This window comes from Sceloporus occidentalis, unplaced genomic scaffold (assembly GCF_023333645.1).
Source record: "Sceloporus occidentalis isolate IW3139 unplaced genomic scaffold, rSceOcc1.0.p SCAF_1, whole genome shotgun sequence".
NCBI classification, from domain to species: Eukaryota; Metazoa; Chordata; class Lepidosauria; order Squamata; family Phrynosomatidae; genus Sceloporus; species Sceloporus occidentalis.
Window position 1 is genome coordinate 155,988,774 of NW_028316981.1, and position 19,483 is coordinate 156,008,256.

Genomic DNA, 19,483 nt, shown 5'->3' on the forward strand with positions numbered 1-19,483 from the left:
CATATGGTTTGACCTTGGACTGCAAGCCAGATCCCACAGCCCACTCATCCATCATTATTCAGAGCTGTCATCAGGAAGCAGCACAGCTCATTAATTATACATTAACCTCATTCATGACGTTTAATCCATAAATGGGTCAGGCAGGGCTGGATTTGTGTGTGCGTGTTGGTTTGCAAAATTAAATAAAAGGTGAATTCTGATGGAAAGATGAAACAAGCACTAAAATTTAAAACATTTGAAAGAAGCTGAAACATTTGATAACAGCTATGAAGCTGTAAAAATGCCATTAACCAGCTCTCCCACAACACCCCCTCTGGGGGGAAAAACCCTCTTCAAATATGTTAACTTGAATCCCCTGGTCAATTCTCATCTGAGGGCCAATGTGTAGATACTGTTTCACATTGCATGAGTGCAGTTTAGCATTGTGTGTGGTTTTTTCCCCTAAAGTTATGTAGCTAACCATGGGAGAGGTTAGGTTGTCTTAGAGCCATGGGATGGGGAAAAGAACCTCTCCCACATACCAGTTTCTCAGAAAAACCCACCAAGTGTCCTAGATTACAGCCAGCACAAGTCCAAACAAACACTGATAAGGATTGTTTAACAAAAAAGGAGCTAAAAGGCAGGGTAAAGACCTTTCAGTTAGTCCACAAGTCCAAGGTCAGGGCAGCCAGAAGGTAACAACAGTACATTCCAAAGTCAAGGGTTCAAGGCAAACAAGGGTTTCAGGGAGCAAGGAGCCAGTGCTGACAGTAATCACACAGAAGGATAATGCAATAAACTCTGGCACCAAGTAGGCCTCTCCCAGGTGGTTAAATAGAAGACTCTCTTCTCAGTGCCAGCTGAGGCTTGTTTACCAATTGTCTCTCAGCAATTCTCCTGGATCGACACACGCAAGCACTCTCAGCCCTGCGTTATTTAAAGGAAGGCACCTCCAAGCTTGGCTCTTCCCCAGAGTCACCACTAGGCTGCTGAGCCTCAGGAGGAATCCCTCCAGCATTAGGACCTGGCTGAACATCCTCCTCTGGGGCTGGGAGGTCACAGCTGGGATCTGGCAGAGCAGGATTAGCACCTGGTGTAGCCTCAATTTCCCCTTGCACTAGAGGAGCTACATCCTCCTCCTCATCCTCTGAGTCCGGCTCTTGACTGGCCATGACACCAAGCTGGTAATTGTGTTCCATTGGTGTCAACAACAATTGAAATGGAAAGACTGGTTTCCCTTTTACCATTCTTGGGCAAGGTGATCGAGAGGGCAGTTGCCCTCCAGCTCCAGGCAGTCTTGGATGAAACCAATTATCTGGACCCATTTCAAACTGGCTTCAGGGCAGGATACAGAGTAAAGACTGCCATGGTCGCCTTAGTTGATGATCTCCATCTGGGTATTGATGGGGGAAGTGTGACCCTGTTGGTATTCCTGGACATCTCAGCAGCCTTTGATGCCATTGACCATGGTATCCTCCTGGAATGCCTGAGGGAGTTGGGAATTGAAGACTTTGCAGTAGTTCCGCTCCTACCTCTCAGGCAGATTCCAGATGGTGATGCTGGAGGACAGCTGCTCTTCAAAAAGAGAGCTGACATCTGGCGTTCCTCAGAGCGCTTCTGTCTCCCATGCTGTTCAACATTTACATGAAGCCACTGGGTGAGATCATCCGGATACGGTATTATCAGTACACTGATGACACCCAAATCTATTTCTCTATGTCTCCGACTGTTACAGTAACTAAGGATGGTATCTCTGCTCTGGATGCCTGTCTTGGGTAGTAATGGGCTGGATGAGGGAAAACAAACTCAAGTTGAATCCAGAGAAAACTGAGGTACTTGTGATAGGTACCCCAAGTCCGGGGAAGGAGATTTACCAACCAGTCCTGGATGGGGTCACACTTCCTCTAAAGGAGGAAGTTCGTAGCTTGAGAGTACTCCTGGATTTATCGCTACAATGGTCATCTCAAGTGGATGCGATAGCCAGGAGTGCTTGGTACCAACTCTGGCTGATACGCCAACTGTGTGCCTACCTGGACCAAAAGGACCTTGAAGCAGTGATCCATGCACTGGTAATCTGTCGTTTAGATTTCTGTAATGCACTCTACTTGGGGCTACCCTTGTACCAAGTTCGGAAGCTTCAATTGATTCAAAATGCTGGAGCCAGACTGGTCACTGGTATGTAACACCAGTGCTAAAATCTCTTCGCTGGCTCCCAATGAGCTTCCGGGCACAATAAAAGGTGTTGGTTATTACTGTTAAAGCCCTACATGTCTTGGGCCCGAGTTACTTGCAGGAACGCCTCTCTCTACATAATCCTCCTCACACTCTCAGAACGTTCAGGAAGTTTTTACTAGAATACCATAAGACCAGGCTAATGAAACTTCCCACAGTGTTCAATGCTATGGCCCCTAAATTGTGGAATAGCCTACCGGAGGAGATCTGTCTTATTACCATCTTAGATGCCTTTAAGAAGGCACCTAAGACGGATCTCTTCTGGCAGGCTTATCCACTGGATTTAGTATAAGAGACATGCTTAAGGCTCCACCCTGATTATGATTGTATAAATATTTAATGATTGGATAATTTAAAGAACTAATAGGAATGTGTAATTCAGTATTAGTATTTTATAGATTGCTCCTTTGGATTGTATTGTATTATTTTAATGATGTAATCCCACTTTGATCCTTGGGAGAGGCGGGAAATATAAATAAAAATTATTATTATTATTATTATTATTATTATTATTATTATTATTATTTTGGTCGGATCTTAGAGAAAAAGAGTTAACCCCCCCCCCCCCCCTCCACAAGCCCTTTCCTTCATACTAACAAAACTGTTCAGGCTTTCCTACAACTGATATTTTTGCTTTTATTGTGTACCTGCATGTCAACTCTGATGTAAAGTGACCTGTCCCTATTGTAGGGTTTTCTTGGCAAAATTTATTCAGTGGAGGTTGTAAATACAACAACAAAATACACATTAGCTGTGTTGGCTCAGTTCACATCATGTTGCAGTCCTAAACAGTCTTATGAGAAGAATAAATTCAATTGAGCTTTGCAAGATGTAATTCTGGAGAAACATGCCTAGGTTTCCCCTGTGATTCCAGGGTTGTATTCTGGAATGAAAGTCACTAAGAGACATAAACAGGGCAGCGTGAAGCAGGAAGTCTTCGAATAAGACATCAACTTGTGCATGAACTTACGAAGCAGCCTTAGGCAAAGTAGTCTCAATCAAGGTCAGCAAGGCACCTGCAGTTCAAGGAAGATACTGACACTGACTTACTTTGCTCATTTGATGAAGGGGTTACTGAAATGATGAACCAGGCAATGCTTTGAAGAGGGCCAGCCCTACTATGAGGCAGAATGAGTCAGTTGCTTCAGAGAGCAAGTGCTGGAGGGTGCTGACTGTACCAGGGCTGCAGAACATATTTCTCTCCAACATATTTCTCTACCAGCAGTCGATGATGCAAGAGGGTTGGATTTGCATTCCATGACATGTTGCCCATCTCTGGATTGCCCAGTCTTTGGACCTATCCAACAAAGAAAGTCTTATATATGTGAAGTCGAAAGCTTTCGTGGCCGGCATCCATAGTTTTTTTGTGGGTTTTTTGAGCTATGTGGCCATGTTCTAGAAGACTTTCTTCTGGATGTTTCGCCAGCATCTGTAGCTGGCATCTTCAGAGAATGCTTGCCTGGAAAAAGTGGGTACACACACACACACACACACACACACACACACACACTGTGTGAGCCTGGGAATGCAGGAGTGATTTGCATGTGTATTGTTCTGTGCTGATGGCAGGCCTCAGGCTGGGAGGCTAATGCAGACACTATTCCTCTTTTGCATTAGCCTCCCAGCCTGAGGCCAGCCATCAGCACAGAACAATACACATGCAAATCACTCCTGAATTCCCAGGCTCACACAGTATATATACACCCAACTTTTTCCAGGCAAGCATTTTCTGAAGATGCCAGCCACGGATGCTGGTGAAATGTCAGGAAGAAACTCTTTTAGAACATGGCCACGTAGCCCGAAAAACCCACAAAAAACTAAAGTCTTATATAATTTTATCTTGTAGTATCCTTGAGACTAACTGTGTAGAAGAAGTTGTAGCATGAGCTTTCATAGACTTGGTCTGCATCTGAGGAAGTACACCAAATCTACAAAAGCTTATGCTACAATTATTATGTTCTGTTATCTTATGTTGTGTAGCGTTATGTTATGCTAAGTTATATCCCTTCTTAGAATGATGGACCATTCCCAAAGTAAAGGATTAACAGAAGAGATTCAGCAGAGTTTTCTAGGAGCAGAAAGGATAGAGAGAACATTAGCTAATTCCTCTTGGCCATCACAGCCCCCTGAATATTCTATGGAAGGTTGGGGAACCTGCTAGAATGTTGTGGGAGGTGTTACAGAGGTCTGTAGAAAGAAGGAAGTCTGCAAACCCCTGTCTCCTTCACCTTACTGTTCACTGAACCCTCTACTGGGTCAAGGTCCATTCTTTGCAGTGAATCCAGTGCCCATTTTATTCCAGACTTTAAAGGAGTTATCTAAGATGCTGAGCCCAATATCTGGAATCAGCCCCAGATTGGATATAATGTACCCTGACACAGAAGCCACTGGTCCCCACTGTGCCTGTAAATCCAATTGGATTATTTAGGTGAAATTGACTTGCTGGACCTCTTGTCCTTTGCTTCACCTTTCAAAATGGTTCAGGTAGCCCACCCCATCAAGAGGTCTTTCCAAGCCTTCTCTGCTGTTTTATTCTTCCCACAGCTACTGTTTCTCCACTTCCCAAAGCATGGGTACAACTTGTAAAGAGGAAACAGAACACAAGACAATCATCTGTAGATATTAGCCTTGTTCAGGCATTGGCCACCACATTTTCTTGAACATGGGAGCAGGAAAGTGCCACTGGCCCTACCTCCCTTGTCACTCCTAGGATTGCCAGACTGAAAACTGGAGACAGTTCCTGTACTTTTCATGGTTGTGCAGAAGAAGGAATTTCAGCACGTGTTGCTTGTTATCTTGGTTGCATGACAAGCAACATTATGGGTGTCACTAGCAGTGTGTAGGGGATGTGGGCTGCACTGACTGACACTCTAAGGGCACTCCCCCCAGCTTTTCCTCCTCTCCTTCTGCCAGCAAGTGAAAACTTTCCTATTCCAACAGGGTTTTAGAAATGCACTGCAATGGGCTTTTAAATGGTGTGCTGTTTTGTTCATTTTTATATTTTGTCTTATAATGAATGTTTGTCATCATTGCTGTGTGCCTTCAAGTCATTTCCAACTCATAGCAACCCTAAGGTGAACCTATCACAGAGGTTTATTGGCCAGATTTCTTTAGAGGGAGTTTGCCTTTGCCTTCCTTTGAGGCTGGAAGAGTATGAGGTCACTCAGTGGGTTTTCATGACTGAGTAGGGATTCAAACTCTGGTCTATAGAGTTGTAGTCCAGCGCTCAAATCACTACACCATGCAGGCACTCAAATAGTGTGTGTGTGTGTGTGTGTGTGTGTATTATTAAATTTTCAAAACAGGGCAAATATACATATAACCGAAACACCGAAAAACTTACACACATACTTAACAATGACAAACAAAATAAAACAAATACAACAATAGAATTTAATATCTTACATTTCTAACAGACTACAGATAACCTCCTCTTCACTGATTCACATGTGTATGAATTTACTGATGTTTTCTATATTGTGTATTTTAAGTCTGTATTGGTGTTACTGTTTTGTAAGTTGCCTTAAGTCCCAGTATCAGAGAAAAGATGGGATATAAATGAATAAAATAAGCCTAGCAGCTGGCAAGATACCCTCTCTTCATCTTCTAACTGCTACTGCTCTAGCCTCTAAGCGAAAGAAGAGCAGCCTGCATCTACTGGACTTAATCCCCTCTCTAACTTCCATCCTCCTTCCTGGTGTATCCTATTTTATTTAGACTATAAGCCTAAAAATGGAGAACTGTCCAATTATCAATTTGTAAGTAGCTTTGGGAAACATTTTAGCTGAAGGGCAGGTTATAAATACTCTAAAAAACCAAACATTACAATTCCTCCTCAGGTCCTCGCCCTTCCCCCTGGAATGCCAAGGCTGTTGTCACAATGCCGAATTAATTGGTTTGACACTATTTTTACTGTTATGGCTCCATCCTATGGAATCATAGGATTTTTCTTCCAAAACTACAAACGTCAGATTTCCATAGCATTAAACTATGGTAGTTAAAGAGGTATCAGACTACATTATTTTTAGAGTGTAGGTGGATCCCAAGGGACTTGGACCTAAAACCTGAAAAGCATCAAAATCCTAACTGGACAGTCTTTAAAAGAATTAAAGCATTTGGTTGTCTCATTTCCTTTTGTGATATGACATACATTTCAGAAATATATGAAAACCACCATGGGCTGGATGGCAGTTCTATCTGCCCATCTAAGCCAACAATAACATGATTATATGTGACAAAGCCAAAGCTCTCATTCAACTTGACACTTTCTTCACTAGTCAGACAATAACCTGGGTGGCATTTTAAAAATAACTTTGAGCGATTATTGCTCTGTCAGCTCTATTAAATTGACAGGATGAAAAATGGAAAATAAACTAACTATTCTCTATTCAGATTTGAAGCTGTCTTCTTATTGCCTGGTGATGATATCAGAACTGCATTTCCCACCCCATCTCTTTGCGAGGAAGTTTGGAGGACAAGAGGCAACATGCAGACAAATATGGCTTGTGTTTTCAAGGAAGGCACAGTAAATATTATAAAAAATCTTCCATAGGTTTGAGCATCTTAAAACCTTCAAACATGTAATTCTGTATCGTTTGTAGAGATCATGGTGGTGTGTGCCTTCAACTCGTTTCTGACTTATGGAGACCCTAAGGCAAACCTATCAAAGGCCCGGTACAGACTGACAGAGAGCAGCAGTCAGGGGCCAATTTTAGGGCTCAGGAGTACAGAGCGTTCGCATGCTCCCAAGCCCTACCATGTACCACTGGCGCCTCGATCCAATTACCTGCCTCGATCTAAAATAGGGAGAGGCGGGATGCAAATAATAATCATCATCATCATCATCATGGTGTGGCCCCGTCCGTATGGGGGCCGCCATGATGATGCAGGCGTGGTGCGGTGTCAAAGCATCACCACGCTGCACCTGCATCATTGGTGCATGCGACAATGGCGCAACAATGGCACTTGGCATGCGGACCAAAAAGAACCTACTTTGAGCGGTTTCTTTTTAGTCCTGACGGAGGCCACAGTGTTTGGATGATGCAGCCTCCTTGCACCAGAAAAACGGGTGGCTACAGGGCAGTCTGTCAAGCCCCATAGAGTTTTGTTTGCAGATTTCTTCAGAGAGGGTTTGTCATTGTCATCCTCTGAGGATGAAAGAGTGTGACTTACCCAAGGTCACCAATTGAGTTTTTACATTACCAAGCTGGGATTCAAACCCTGGTCATCACACTTGTAGTTCAATGCTCAAACCACTAGACACACTGGCACTCATAAAGCTCATATGGGAGAATAAGCATCAAAATCTTCTTACTATCCAAAATTCTTAATTTTAAAATATTTAAATGGAGGAATAATTTTGATTCTGACAGTTCAATAAATGAACCAATGAAGCTGGAATCTATTGATTTACCCTGAGAGAGGGAGTAAGCTGGAAGGTTTGGGGAATCATCTGACAGAGGCATTAGACCCAGTCACATCCCTTTCCTTCTTTCTTTCCTAAATTTAAAAAATAATAATTTTTCCAGTATATTTTTTCCATTGCCTTAGAAATATTATACAATATTCCTTTCAACTCCTTCCTTCTTCATTCCCCCTCCAACTTATTTAATGAGCCTAAATATATACCACTGCCGACCATTGTAGCTGTCGTTGGTCTTGAAAGTACTAACTGATGGGTCCTATCATATCTCTTATATCATTAAGGTATGATGGAGTCCAGAGTCCCTTGGAGTAAAACAGTTTGATATTGTCAGTCCAGTTCTGAGTTGCCTCATTGATAATTTTATTAATGTGTTTTGCACATTTCACATTGTGTAGTATTAGTCACTTGTGGTCTGTGTAGAAGGGGAACACACTCCATTTCTGGATGAAACCCCACCACCATCACCATAGAGGCCTGCTGCTGTATATATACAAAGTATAAGCACTCCAGAAATAATCATGTGGTCAAAATAGCTCAAGGTAAGACTACCACCTGATATATCTAAATGGTACACATGAGAAGATGTTGATTATAGGTTGAGTCTTCCTTATCTGGAATTCCAAAATCCAAGATATTCCAAAATCCAAAATTGTCCACATGGATGGCTAAGATAGTGGCAACTTTTGATGGTCCTGTATACACAAACTTTTTTTCATGCACAAAATTATAAAAAATATTATACATGAAATTACCTTCAGGTTATGTTTAGAAGGTGTACATAAGTGAACTTGATGTTTAGACTTAGATCCCATCAGAACTCTCCCTGGAAGCCAGGATAATGAAACTGAGGCTGTCATACTTTGGCCATATCATGAGAGATCATGACTGACTAGAATATACAATAATGCTATGAAAAGTGGAGGGCAGTAGAAAGAGGAATACCACACACCAGATGGCTAGATACAATTAGGAAGGTCACAGGCATGAATTTACAAGATTTAAGTAGAGTAGTGGAGGACAGGGGGGCTTGGAGATGTCTCATCTACAGATTGGCATGAGTTAGGGCTGACTCAAAGGCAGTTAAATTTAATAACCATCTCCAGGTTATCTTCTTATGTATATACAAATATTTCAAAATTCACCACCCCCCACCAAAAAAAGGTAAAACATAAAGGTTTCCCCTTCACATGACTGTCTAGTCATAACCAACTGTAGTGGGCAGCGTTCATCTCAGTTACTAAGGTGAATAGCCAGCATTTTCCAAAGATGATTCTGCTGGTCATGTGGCCAGAATGACTGCACTGAACACTGTTACCTTCCCACCAAAGTGGTACCTATTTATCTACTTGCATTTGCATGCTTTCAAAACTACTCGGTTGGCAGAACCTGGGACTAGTGGCAGGAGCTCACCCCATCATGCAGCGTTCAGACCTGGAACTGCTAGTCTTCCGATCTTCTGAACATCAGAATTGGCATCTTAACCACTAAGCCACAGCATCCTTTCTCCCTTCCAAACAACAATAACAAAACAAACCCCAAATCTAAAACACTTCTGGTCCTATGCATTTCAGATAAAGGAGACTCAACCTGTACATGCTTCTACACCTGGCTGTCTTCTAATCATAGGCAGAAGTGAGGCGAAGTTGCACAGTGGAGCCCCACAATCTCCCTTATGAAGTACTCACCATCTTTCTACATAGAAAAGATGATAGTGAAGACAGGATAGTGGGAACAGAATTCATGCTGCCAGTGACTCTGACCATGACAATATCTCCAAGAGAGAATAATCCTGGAAATTCAAGGGCTATAATTGGCATGGGCCAGCTAGGGAAACTCGCATCTCCATGATAACAAACAGAAAGCATACTATCATCTGCAACCCCCTCTCTTGCAATGGACTGAAGGCAGTTTTATCAAGAAATCACCTTGTCATGCAATTGCCTGCCAGTGTCCTCTTTTTCATAGATCTGTTTGCTGTCATCTATGCCGTGATAAACGAAATTAGACTTATTATTTTTACAGAGTGACATTGTCAGCATTTTGCACCAACAACTGGGTAGCAAAATCTTATCCTCACCTCAGTATCTGCAAGCTATTTTTAGGAACATCACCATATATACAGCCCATGAAAAATACTTTAAATGATTTGCATTGATGGGGTTAAGCACAGACATTGTACAGAGTCAACCCCAGTCCTGAGGTAACAAAACAAACAGGAAGTTACCTGACTTTGTAACATAACCAAGCCAGTTGGCTTGTGCCCCTTATGTGAAAGTAAGTCCCACTGATTTGAGGTGGATTTATTTCCAAGTAAATACTGTAAGTATAGGTTCAGGCTGTTACGTTGCATTCTATGCACATATAATTATCTGTTCATTTTAAAACTGATAGGCTGTCTTTCTCAAATTAAAAAGGATGAGCATATGTTCTAGGATAATGAGCAACTGAGTCCAAAATATACTGAACAATGGACACAATGAGATTTAATTTGGAATAAATATTATTAATAAATGTAAACATGACTCTAAATTGGGAATTGGGAATATGTGGCTTTTGAGATGTCTCTAAACAGAAAACCCCATCATTCCTCACAGTGGCTAGGTTGACTAGAACTGATGGGAACTGCAGTCAAGCAAATTCTGGAAGGTCATATATTCCCCACCCTTCCTCTAAAGATTAGAGTTAAGGAACATAATGGCTAAGTAACGGAACTATAAATCAAGAATAGTCTAGTTCAAATCTTATATGTGCTGCAAATCCAACAAATAGCCTAAGCAAGTCATCTGCAATATTGGTTAATAATACTTTTTGAGCTATCAGATGTTTAAAGATATCTTAGATGATTAATCATCTTAGTTCTAATTATGAATGTGAAAATTTATCAGTCTTGTTCTCATTGAACTGAATGAATTTCCCACCAGTATTTTTGTGTTGTTCCTATATTGGATGACACAATAGTCTGTGTCCTTGCCCTCACATATAAATTTGTGTGTAATTTCACGTACTTTTTTCCAATAAAGATCTATATCTGTAGATGATGTGTACATTTCTGTATGCATATTTCTAAGTTATTGCTGTTGTGTGCTTTCAAGTTGTTTCCAACATATGCCAACCCTAAGGAGAACCTACCACAGAGTGGGTTTGCCATTACTTTCTTCTGAGGCTTGGAGAATGTGATTTGCCCAAGGTCACCCAAACAATTTCAATGGCTCAGCTGTGATTCAACTCCTAATCTACCAGAGTTCTAGTCCCAACACTCATACCACTACATCATGCTGGTTCTAATGTATGCATCTATATACTTTTGTGTTTTGTTTAGACTAGTGCAGTGCTACTCAAAATAGTGGTCCATGGGCCTCTGCTGGTCTATAAGCCATTGGTTGGTGGAACACGACACATTTTCAGGAAATGATGGAATGAGGTGATAATATAGCACAAGGATTATACTGATCCTCAGCATATTGGGAAGGAAATGTTGATCTGCCATATCAGATAGCCTGAGAAACATGGGATGAAACATGTCTGCACATGTTTTAAAATTATAAATGTGTATTTTAAAAATAAAAATGTTGTGCATTTTCTAAATATACACATTGTTTTCTATATTTTTTTCTTCTGAAATACATCTCAAACCTAAAAAAATACATAGATTTCAAAAAGATGCATTACATTCAGTTGACAGTCTTAGGAGGAATAAAATCTATACTGTCTTTCTGTGCAGGAATTGAAATTAATTAATTTCATATATATCCCTAATTCTATTAAAACTTCAATTGCATTAATTTCTATTCTAAGTCTCATTGTTTTTAGTGTAATTTACTATCAAGTAAATATATATAAACTGTATAGGATTGTACTCTATATTTGGATGTGTGGAGTGCAAGAGTCAGAGACCAAAGTCAAATGAAAGAATGAGAAAGAGAGAGGGCATCTCTGCCTAACTATAAGGGAGAATAAGAGAAAGTAATACATAAATTTCCCAACAATCCTCTTCTCATTCTCTTGGACCGATGTCGAGGATTTTCATTCCTTCTCGTAGCCTCTTGAATCAATCTTTTGGCAGAGGTTTAGTGAGGAGGTCCACAATCATCATCTCACTGTGGTAGTATTCCAGTTGGACAAGTCCATTCTGACACATCTCTTTTACTTTCTGAAAAGCAATATCAATGTTCTTCTTGTGTGGCTTTTTGCTCTGAGAAATCTTGATGTGTAGCTTTGATTGTCTTGCATCAAAATTGTTTTATAATTTGTCCCAGTTAAAATTTCTGTAATCATTGTGGAATTAGGATTAGTTGAAGCCATTCTTTACTGTTTGAGTAGAAAAAAAATCTTTCTTGAAATCAGTATCTTCAGGAGAAGCAGTTTAAAAATAATCTGGAACCACTTCTGAGACCTCACTGAGTTTAGACTAGGACCCCTTCTGGGCCCATAACCCAAAACATCTGGGGTGCACTTATAGTTTCCCAGGGTGTTAACCCTTTTAAAGGGAAACAAAAATATACATGTTTGAAAGCTAAGCTTGTTGAGTTCATCTTTCATCAGCAAAACAATGAAAGTGTGGGGCAAACTATTATTTTAAATCTGTCTTCCTAAATAAAAACTTACTCATAAAAACAACAGCAAAGATGGAGTTTGTGGTTTAACAAACAAACAATAATGGCTTTAATAAATATATACATAAAATAAATAAAACCTAATCTGACTGGTGATGGTTTGGGTAAGGAGAAATAAATCTTACCATCTTTTACACAGCAGGAAGAAACTAGAACTGACTGCTTGAAGCTGTTTAGAATCTTGAGAGAGCTGTTAAACTGCCTCCAAGAGTCTGTGACCAAAGTCACATGATAGTTAGAATGGGAAAGAGGGTGTCTCTGTCTAACTAATGAGGGACAGGAGAATGTAATACATGAATTTTCCAACAGCATGTGATTTTAAAGGTCTACAAATCTTCTAAAGGCAGGTGTGTATTTTCTTTTTTTCAGTAATGTGCACTGATATATCTGTGTCATCATTTTAGGTGAAGAGTGTGAACTGAGTTTCCCTCCAGATGTTGTCAAATTACAACTCCCAGAAGCCCTAGCTAGCAAAGACAATAGTGAGGAATCCTGGAATTCTAATTCAACAACATCTGCAGAAATGCACAATTCACATCCCTCTCAAAGAGGTTCACTGAACGACTTGGGAATGTTCAGGTGTAGGTTGTTTAGGGGCTTGTATTCAAAGCCCTGTGATAACAGATCTATATTGTAAATATAAACTGCAGAGTGGTTGTCTCTTGGTGTTTTTCACATACATTTTCTCCCCTGCAAATGAAATTTCCTGGTGTACAGACTTGCCTTTATAGTTTTGTTTTGTTTTTAAATCCTTGTTTTCTACCTGAAATTACAGTCTTATAGCATATACCATGGATTGTTATTGATGCCCTGACAGGAAGAAGAAGAAGAAGAAGAAGAAGAAGAAGAAGAAGAAGAAGAAGAAGAAGAAGAAGAAGAAGAAGAGAAGCTGCAGAAACACAAAACAGAAACAAGAAGGAAATCTTTGGAGAATCATGTTTCTCTGTCTACAGCCTGAGTAACATTAAAGGTAAAAAGAGCGATAAGATGGAAGGTGAACTGCTTCAAAAGAGAATGCTTCTAAGTCTGTTAAGCAACAGTAGATGTTCTACCAATAGAAGGTTACAAACACCTCCTAAAACATATCTTTAGAGACACCCAGGGAAAGTTTTGCTAGGTGGGAGAATCTGAAATATAACAAAAACTGTTTAACATTAGTTCCAAGATATCATGGGAATTCATACCATTCCCTCTTAATAATGTGGAATTTTGCTGACAGCCCCCTGCATCACTGCTATATAGAAAGTGGGGCAAACTCATTAATTTAAATCGAATTGTGGTCTGTGACAGTATTGGTAAGCAACAGATTCACTGCTTTGTTAAAATTAATTTAAGCTTGGTGCAAAGGGTAGCCCAGCCTTCCTCAATCTAGTATGCTCCAGAGGTGTTGACTACCAATCCAACCAACTCTTTGGCCATGTTGGTTGAGACTGAACGAAGTTGTAATCAAATATATCTGGCGAGTGTTAGGCAACAGTGTTTCCTTAAAAGTGCTGTGCAAATTTTACAGTGCTCTATAAAAAAATGTTAATAATAATAAGACCTGAATCCTATTAGTTAGTCCCCATGGAGTGGAGTTATTGAATGGTGGATCAATCTTTTTTCAAATCTTGTTGATTCATTGGGTCTGCCCATTGAAATTTGATTTAAAACACTTAGACATCCCAGGCCTAAGATAGTACAGTTACAAAAAGAACAGAACACTTTCCCAGCTGTAAGAGATACTACACACAGCTACAACAAAACATGAAAATCAAATCAAGCAGTCCCTCTGTATTCAGTGATAAAGAAACAGCAATGAGTTGTCTCACCAGCCATAGAAATTGCTCAACACTTCACATTACCTGAATTATGAAACCCTATAATCAGATTTGTACTACCAATAGTTAACCAGGCTGTGGTGTAGAAAGGTTCTTCTCCACATTCCTGTCAATGGGAAAACTAGGTTTGTGCTTGCTGGAGCCAGTGGTAAAGCTCAGCAACAGAGCAGAACAGAGTGTGTACTTTTCATGAAAAGTAAGGGGCTGTGCAGACCGCCTCTGAAGGGGCAGCCTGCAACCACCTCCATCTTCACCAGATCGGGGCCACAACAACCGCACGTCACAGCCCCAATCTAGCCTTTCTGTGGCGCAAAAAGGAACCACAAAAAGTGGTTCCTTTTTGCGCCCTGGAAAGAGCACTGTAGCTGGTGTTGCTGCAGCTTTGTGGCACTCCTTTGGCACTGTGGAGCTCTGTGATGCCGCACCCCATGGGGGCGGAGTTGAGGCATGCATTGTATGGACATCACACCCCAACTCCGCCCCCAGGCAGCCTGCACAGCCCCTTAATCCCAGATGTTTTGCCAGATATGGAAAAGAATCTTGAAAAGCCACTACCAATTAATGGAGACAAAAAGCAGAGAATCTGCCTCCCTCCAGATATTGCTGGATGAATGCCCTCGTCTTAGCCATTGTCCATGATAGTTGGGCAGTTGATGGTAGCTGAAATCAAATATGACCTGGAGGAGCACCCCCCCCCCCCCCCCGCCGGATACAGACAACACTCTTAGATGGGCTTGTGATGTGACTCAAATATGGCAACTTCTTCCATGTAATCAAAGCAGTGACAGCCCCAGACCTTTGCACAGTGCTTTTATGGAAAGTGAATGCTCAGGCAAATATGCATCTAGTGACAAAAGTCAAATTAAAATGAGAACAGAGAAAGAACAATAGTCTCCAGTTAATAAATTTTATGTGATTAATTAGAATGACTCTCAGTTATTCATTATTTTGGAAATCAAGCCACATTGTGTTGTTGTTGTTGTGTGTCCTCAAGTAGTTTCCGACTTATGGTGACACTAAGGTGATCCTATCACAGAGCTTTCTTGGCAAGTTTCTTCAGAGGGGCTTTGCCATTGCCATCCTCTGAGGCTGAAGAGTGTGACTTGGTTTACATGGCCAAGCCAGAAGCCAAGTTCTCCAGAGTCATAGCACAATAGTCAAACACTACACCATGCTGGCTCTCAATTGTAATGTTAAAGAGATCCACTTTTGCCCTGTCCATTTTTAATGTCCCTTTCATCTATCATAGACCAACACTCTCAGTGGAGATTATCACACAGAAGAGGCAAGTGTCCTCCTCCCATCATTAAATCCCATAATCACATGATCGGGAGGGAACATTATCACACCCCTCTGTGCTTCTCTTGTTCTTATCCTGTCTGTAAAGAGTGTTGGACCCCTTATTTGGTATTAACAGGTATTACCAAATGATGGGTCCACTACTGTTTACAGATGGGACAAGAACGGGAGAAGCATGCAGGAGGTGTGATAATCTTCCCCCCAATCACACGATTAACAAGATTTAATGACAATTTAATGATGTGAGGAGAATGCTTTCCTCCCGTATGATAAAGTGTTTGTTGGTGCTCCTGATTAGGGTTGATGCCACTGGAGCAGCTGGAATGGCAAGCACAGCCAAGCTGCCAAGGCCCTAATAGGCCACATGGAAGGCTCCCCTGCACAAGTAAGACAGATTTCCACTTTCTGTTTAGCTCATCATTGTCTGCATCTACACTGCAGAATGAATGCAGTTTGACACTGCTTTAACTGCCATGGTACATCGCTATGAAATTCTGGGATTTGTAGTTTTGTGAGATATTTAGCCTTCTCTATCAGAGGCTTTTGGTGCCACAACAAAATACCAATCCCAGGATTTCATAGGATGGAGCCATGGTGGTTAAAGTGGTGTCAAACTGCATCAGTTTTGCAGAGTGGCAGCACCAATTGTCCCTAACCAGGTTGGGGGATGGGAAGCATGTTCCCCTCCATATGTTGATAAAATGTCTACTCACAATATATCATTAGCCAGGCTGGTTAGGGATGGTGGGAAAGGGAGTTCCACAACATCTGGATGCCCCAATTTTCTTGAGGCCCACAAGCCTTTGATTAGCAATCCAGGTGTGGCGAAATGGAGATTTAACCTGGAACCTTTGGAATGCAAGGCACACACTCTTCTACTGAGTTTCAGCCCTTGGTGGTGGGCTACGATTGATAAAATCTTTCATAAAATATATATATCTGGTTCAAGACTTTGCAGAAGTGCAGATTTTGTAAGTAGCACATTGTTACAAATGCTTTAGGACATGTAAATCTTTTCCCAACCATTTATATGTGTTAAAAGCACCCCACACCTCAACTCCATGCCCTGTGTGATCGGACCTTTGCACATCAGACAGTCTTATGTTTTCACATAATTTCTAAAAGAGTCTTTTGCCTCTCTATATATCTTTCAAAAGATGCTGATAAACATAAATGTGGAAGATATATATTGGGGGAAAGCTGGCAGATGCTGTTCAACATGTGCCACAAGACAATTTGAATTTCTTCAAAGTGTTATCTCCAGAAAGAGTGTTTTATATTCTAATTCTTTCTCCTTCTTTTAAGGACCACTCAAAATGCCAAATGCCCAGGGATCTGTGTTCTGAACCTGACAGAATGTTATCTCAAGATGCTAAAAGAAACATCTGGAGATGATCTCAGGAGACTTTCCCCAGACTAGTTTCAGACAGCATAGAAACAGAGGCAGGGGGAAAAAAAATACCTCCCATGGAAACAATCAAGTGAGACACCCACACAGATATAGGATTTTAGATTTGTTTAAAGCTGTGACATTGTCAGGTGGACAGATGCACAGCGTCCTAAAACTGACATAGATAGATATTAAAAATGGAAGGAGATCCCCATCCTTGCAAGTCACAGGATACGGGATCTCTTTACTAATAAGTGATTGGCCCCCAACTCTTCCTTGGAGAGGTTTGAACGGAAACATTTGACTTTGTCTTGGATCTCTGACAGGATAGCAATCTTTTGGGCGAGGACCGCTTCAAACTGGGAGGCATAAAAGTCCATGTCGTAGTCGACATCTTCGGCCATTTTGAGAAAGGCTTTCAACCACCTGAGAGACTCCTGGTGCTCTTCCACCAGAGCCCTCTCATCTATTTCTTTCCTCTTATTCTGAGTCTTCCCTCTGGGGACAAGTGTTAGGGCTGGCGGGGAGACTTGGTCTTCCTTCTGTACACAGAAGACTTTGAACTCATCTGTCTCTGGCAAACTCTGGATGGCCCATGGTCTCGACAAGTCTTCTAATGGGAAAATGGGCCGAGGTAAGATGGGATGACACTGCCGGAAGGCGGTTGGGTCCACGGAGAGCTCCTTCACCCGGTTGGCATACCTCAGGGTGTTGAGCGTGTGCTCGCAGGACCTCATGCCTGGAGAGATGGTGGCAATCATGCAGGTGCAAGAGTTTTCCCCTATGAAGGAGTCCCTCAGCACTTGGGTGAGCTTGCTGGCCCGGAAGGGTGTGTGGCCCTTGTTGCGGCCTAAGGCGCGGATGCACTCCTTGAGCGCCAGGAGGCTCTTGTTGATCTCGGCCCCTTCCAGCCTGGTCTGTCGGTCGGCGGTGGAGGTGTCCGCCCCTCGCTCATTGCCGGCCAAGTCGATCAAGGAGAACTTGCCATGAAGCCTCCCTCTCCTCTTGAGGATGATCTGGAAGACGGCATGGCTCCGGGAAGAGTGGGAGTTGGCCGAGGTCTGGCCTGACGTCCGGCACCGGTTGCCCACCTCGATCAGCTTGAGGACATCCTCCACGCAGAGGACCTCCTGCTCTAGGAGGCCCACCACTTGGACCTGCTGGTTGCTGTCCTCCAGCACCCTCAGCCGGCTCTTCCAGTTGAGCAGGTCATAGACTTTCCCCCAGTAGATCTCAAAGAAGGCGCCAAAGACCTGAAGGCCCAGGCCTTGGTAGGCAGGCTCCCGCAGGAGGGCAAAGACATCACGGGCAGCCATGGCGTAGATGCCGCTGGAGGCGTCCTGCTGTTGCTTCTTGCCACAGAAGTCGCCTCCCATGGTGTGGGTCTTCCCGCTGCCGGTCTGTCCATAGGCGAAGCAGGTGGCCATGCCCCCCCGGAAGATGGTCTCCACCAGGGGCTGGGCCGCGTGCCTGTAGACACCCTCGTTGCTCTCGGCGGCATCGAAGGCATGGTCGAAGCGGAAGGCCTGGTGCTCCAGGTAGCGGGTCAGGTCCAGCTTCTGCTTGGCCTCATGGACCAGCACCACCTCGGGGCAAGGGATGGTCACCACGTCCACATCGCGGAGGCCCAACTCGCGCTGGTTAAGGGGACGTTTGCGGACACAGACGCAGATCCGACGGGCGCCGGGAGTCGAGGCTATGGAACGGCTGGGCTCCAAGGGGGGGACCCCCTCGCCCCGTTGAAGGACAGCACGGTAATCCTCAATCATGGCGATGAGGTCGGCGTGCGGGTGGGCGTCCGTGGCCCCTCGACGGGCCCGCTTCTCTAGGTTCTCCCGGTGCCGCTGCTCCCTCAGCTCCCGCAGCCTCTCCACCTCCAGGACGCAGGGAGACTTCCGAGCCGTACCCGTCGAGGGGGGACGGCGGAGGGGGTCCCGTTCGGCCCCGTCCCCGCCGGGTGACTTCCCGAGGAGGGGGGGGGAGCTGGCCGCCGCCGGGAGTGGGCTGGAGCGATCACCTTGCTCCGAAGTCGTGGTGGACATCGCCGTCGGGGCCAGGTGGGGGTTGAGGGCAAAGGCCTGGGCCAGGTCCACCTTCTTGCCCTTGTTGGCCCCGCGCTCGATCCATTCCACCGTCACACTCCGGCTCTCCTCCTGCAGCGCCGTCACCAGCGCCCGGTGGACCCTCCCGTCGGACCTGCGGATGGACAGGTAGCTGCCCACCTGGATGGCTCCGAAGGGACCCCCCATGGCCACGCCCCCTCCTCCTCCTCCTCCTCTTCCTCCGGGCCCCGAGGGAGCCGCCCCGATCCGAGGCAGCAGCGGGAAGCGGGAGAAGCCCCCCAAGAAGACAGGCAGGCAGCCGCACGCCTCCGGCGACGACGCCCCCGGGGGGTCCAAGGCAGCCCTCCGCATGGCCCGCCCCCCGACGGACCACGCCCCGCCCCCTCCCTCCTTCTTCCGGGGAACCCCCGCCCCGCCCCTCCTCGGCCTCCCTCGTTGCGTCACAAAGGAGGTGCCCCCCTACGTAGCTAAGGGACGGGGCCTCTCTCCCGCCCCACTGCCCCCTCGGGGATGCCCTGCAACGGAGCTCCTCCTTCTCCAGGACCGTCCTTCTTTCCCAGGACTTCCCCAGAGGCCCTCCTTTTCGGGGCCAGTCCTCCTTTTCCAGGGCAAGCCTCCTCTTCCAGGACGGCCCTCCTTGTCCCGGACTTTCCCAGGACTTG

General features: G+C 43.9%; 1 pseudogene; it reads right to left on the bottom strand.

The window, feature by feature from the left end:
• Positions 1-16,982: 16,982 nt before the first annotated feature.
• Positions 16,983-19,172, bottom strand: LOC149322482 (kinesin-like protein KIF2A pseudogene; annotated as a pseudogene).
• Between the last annotated feature and the right edge of the window lie 311 nt (positions 19,173-19,483).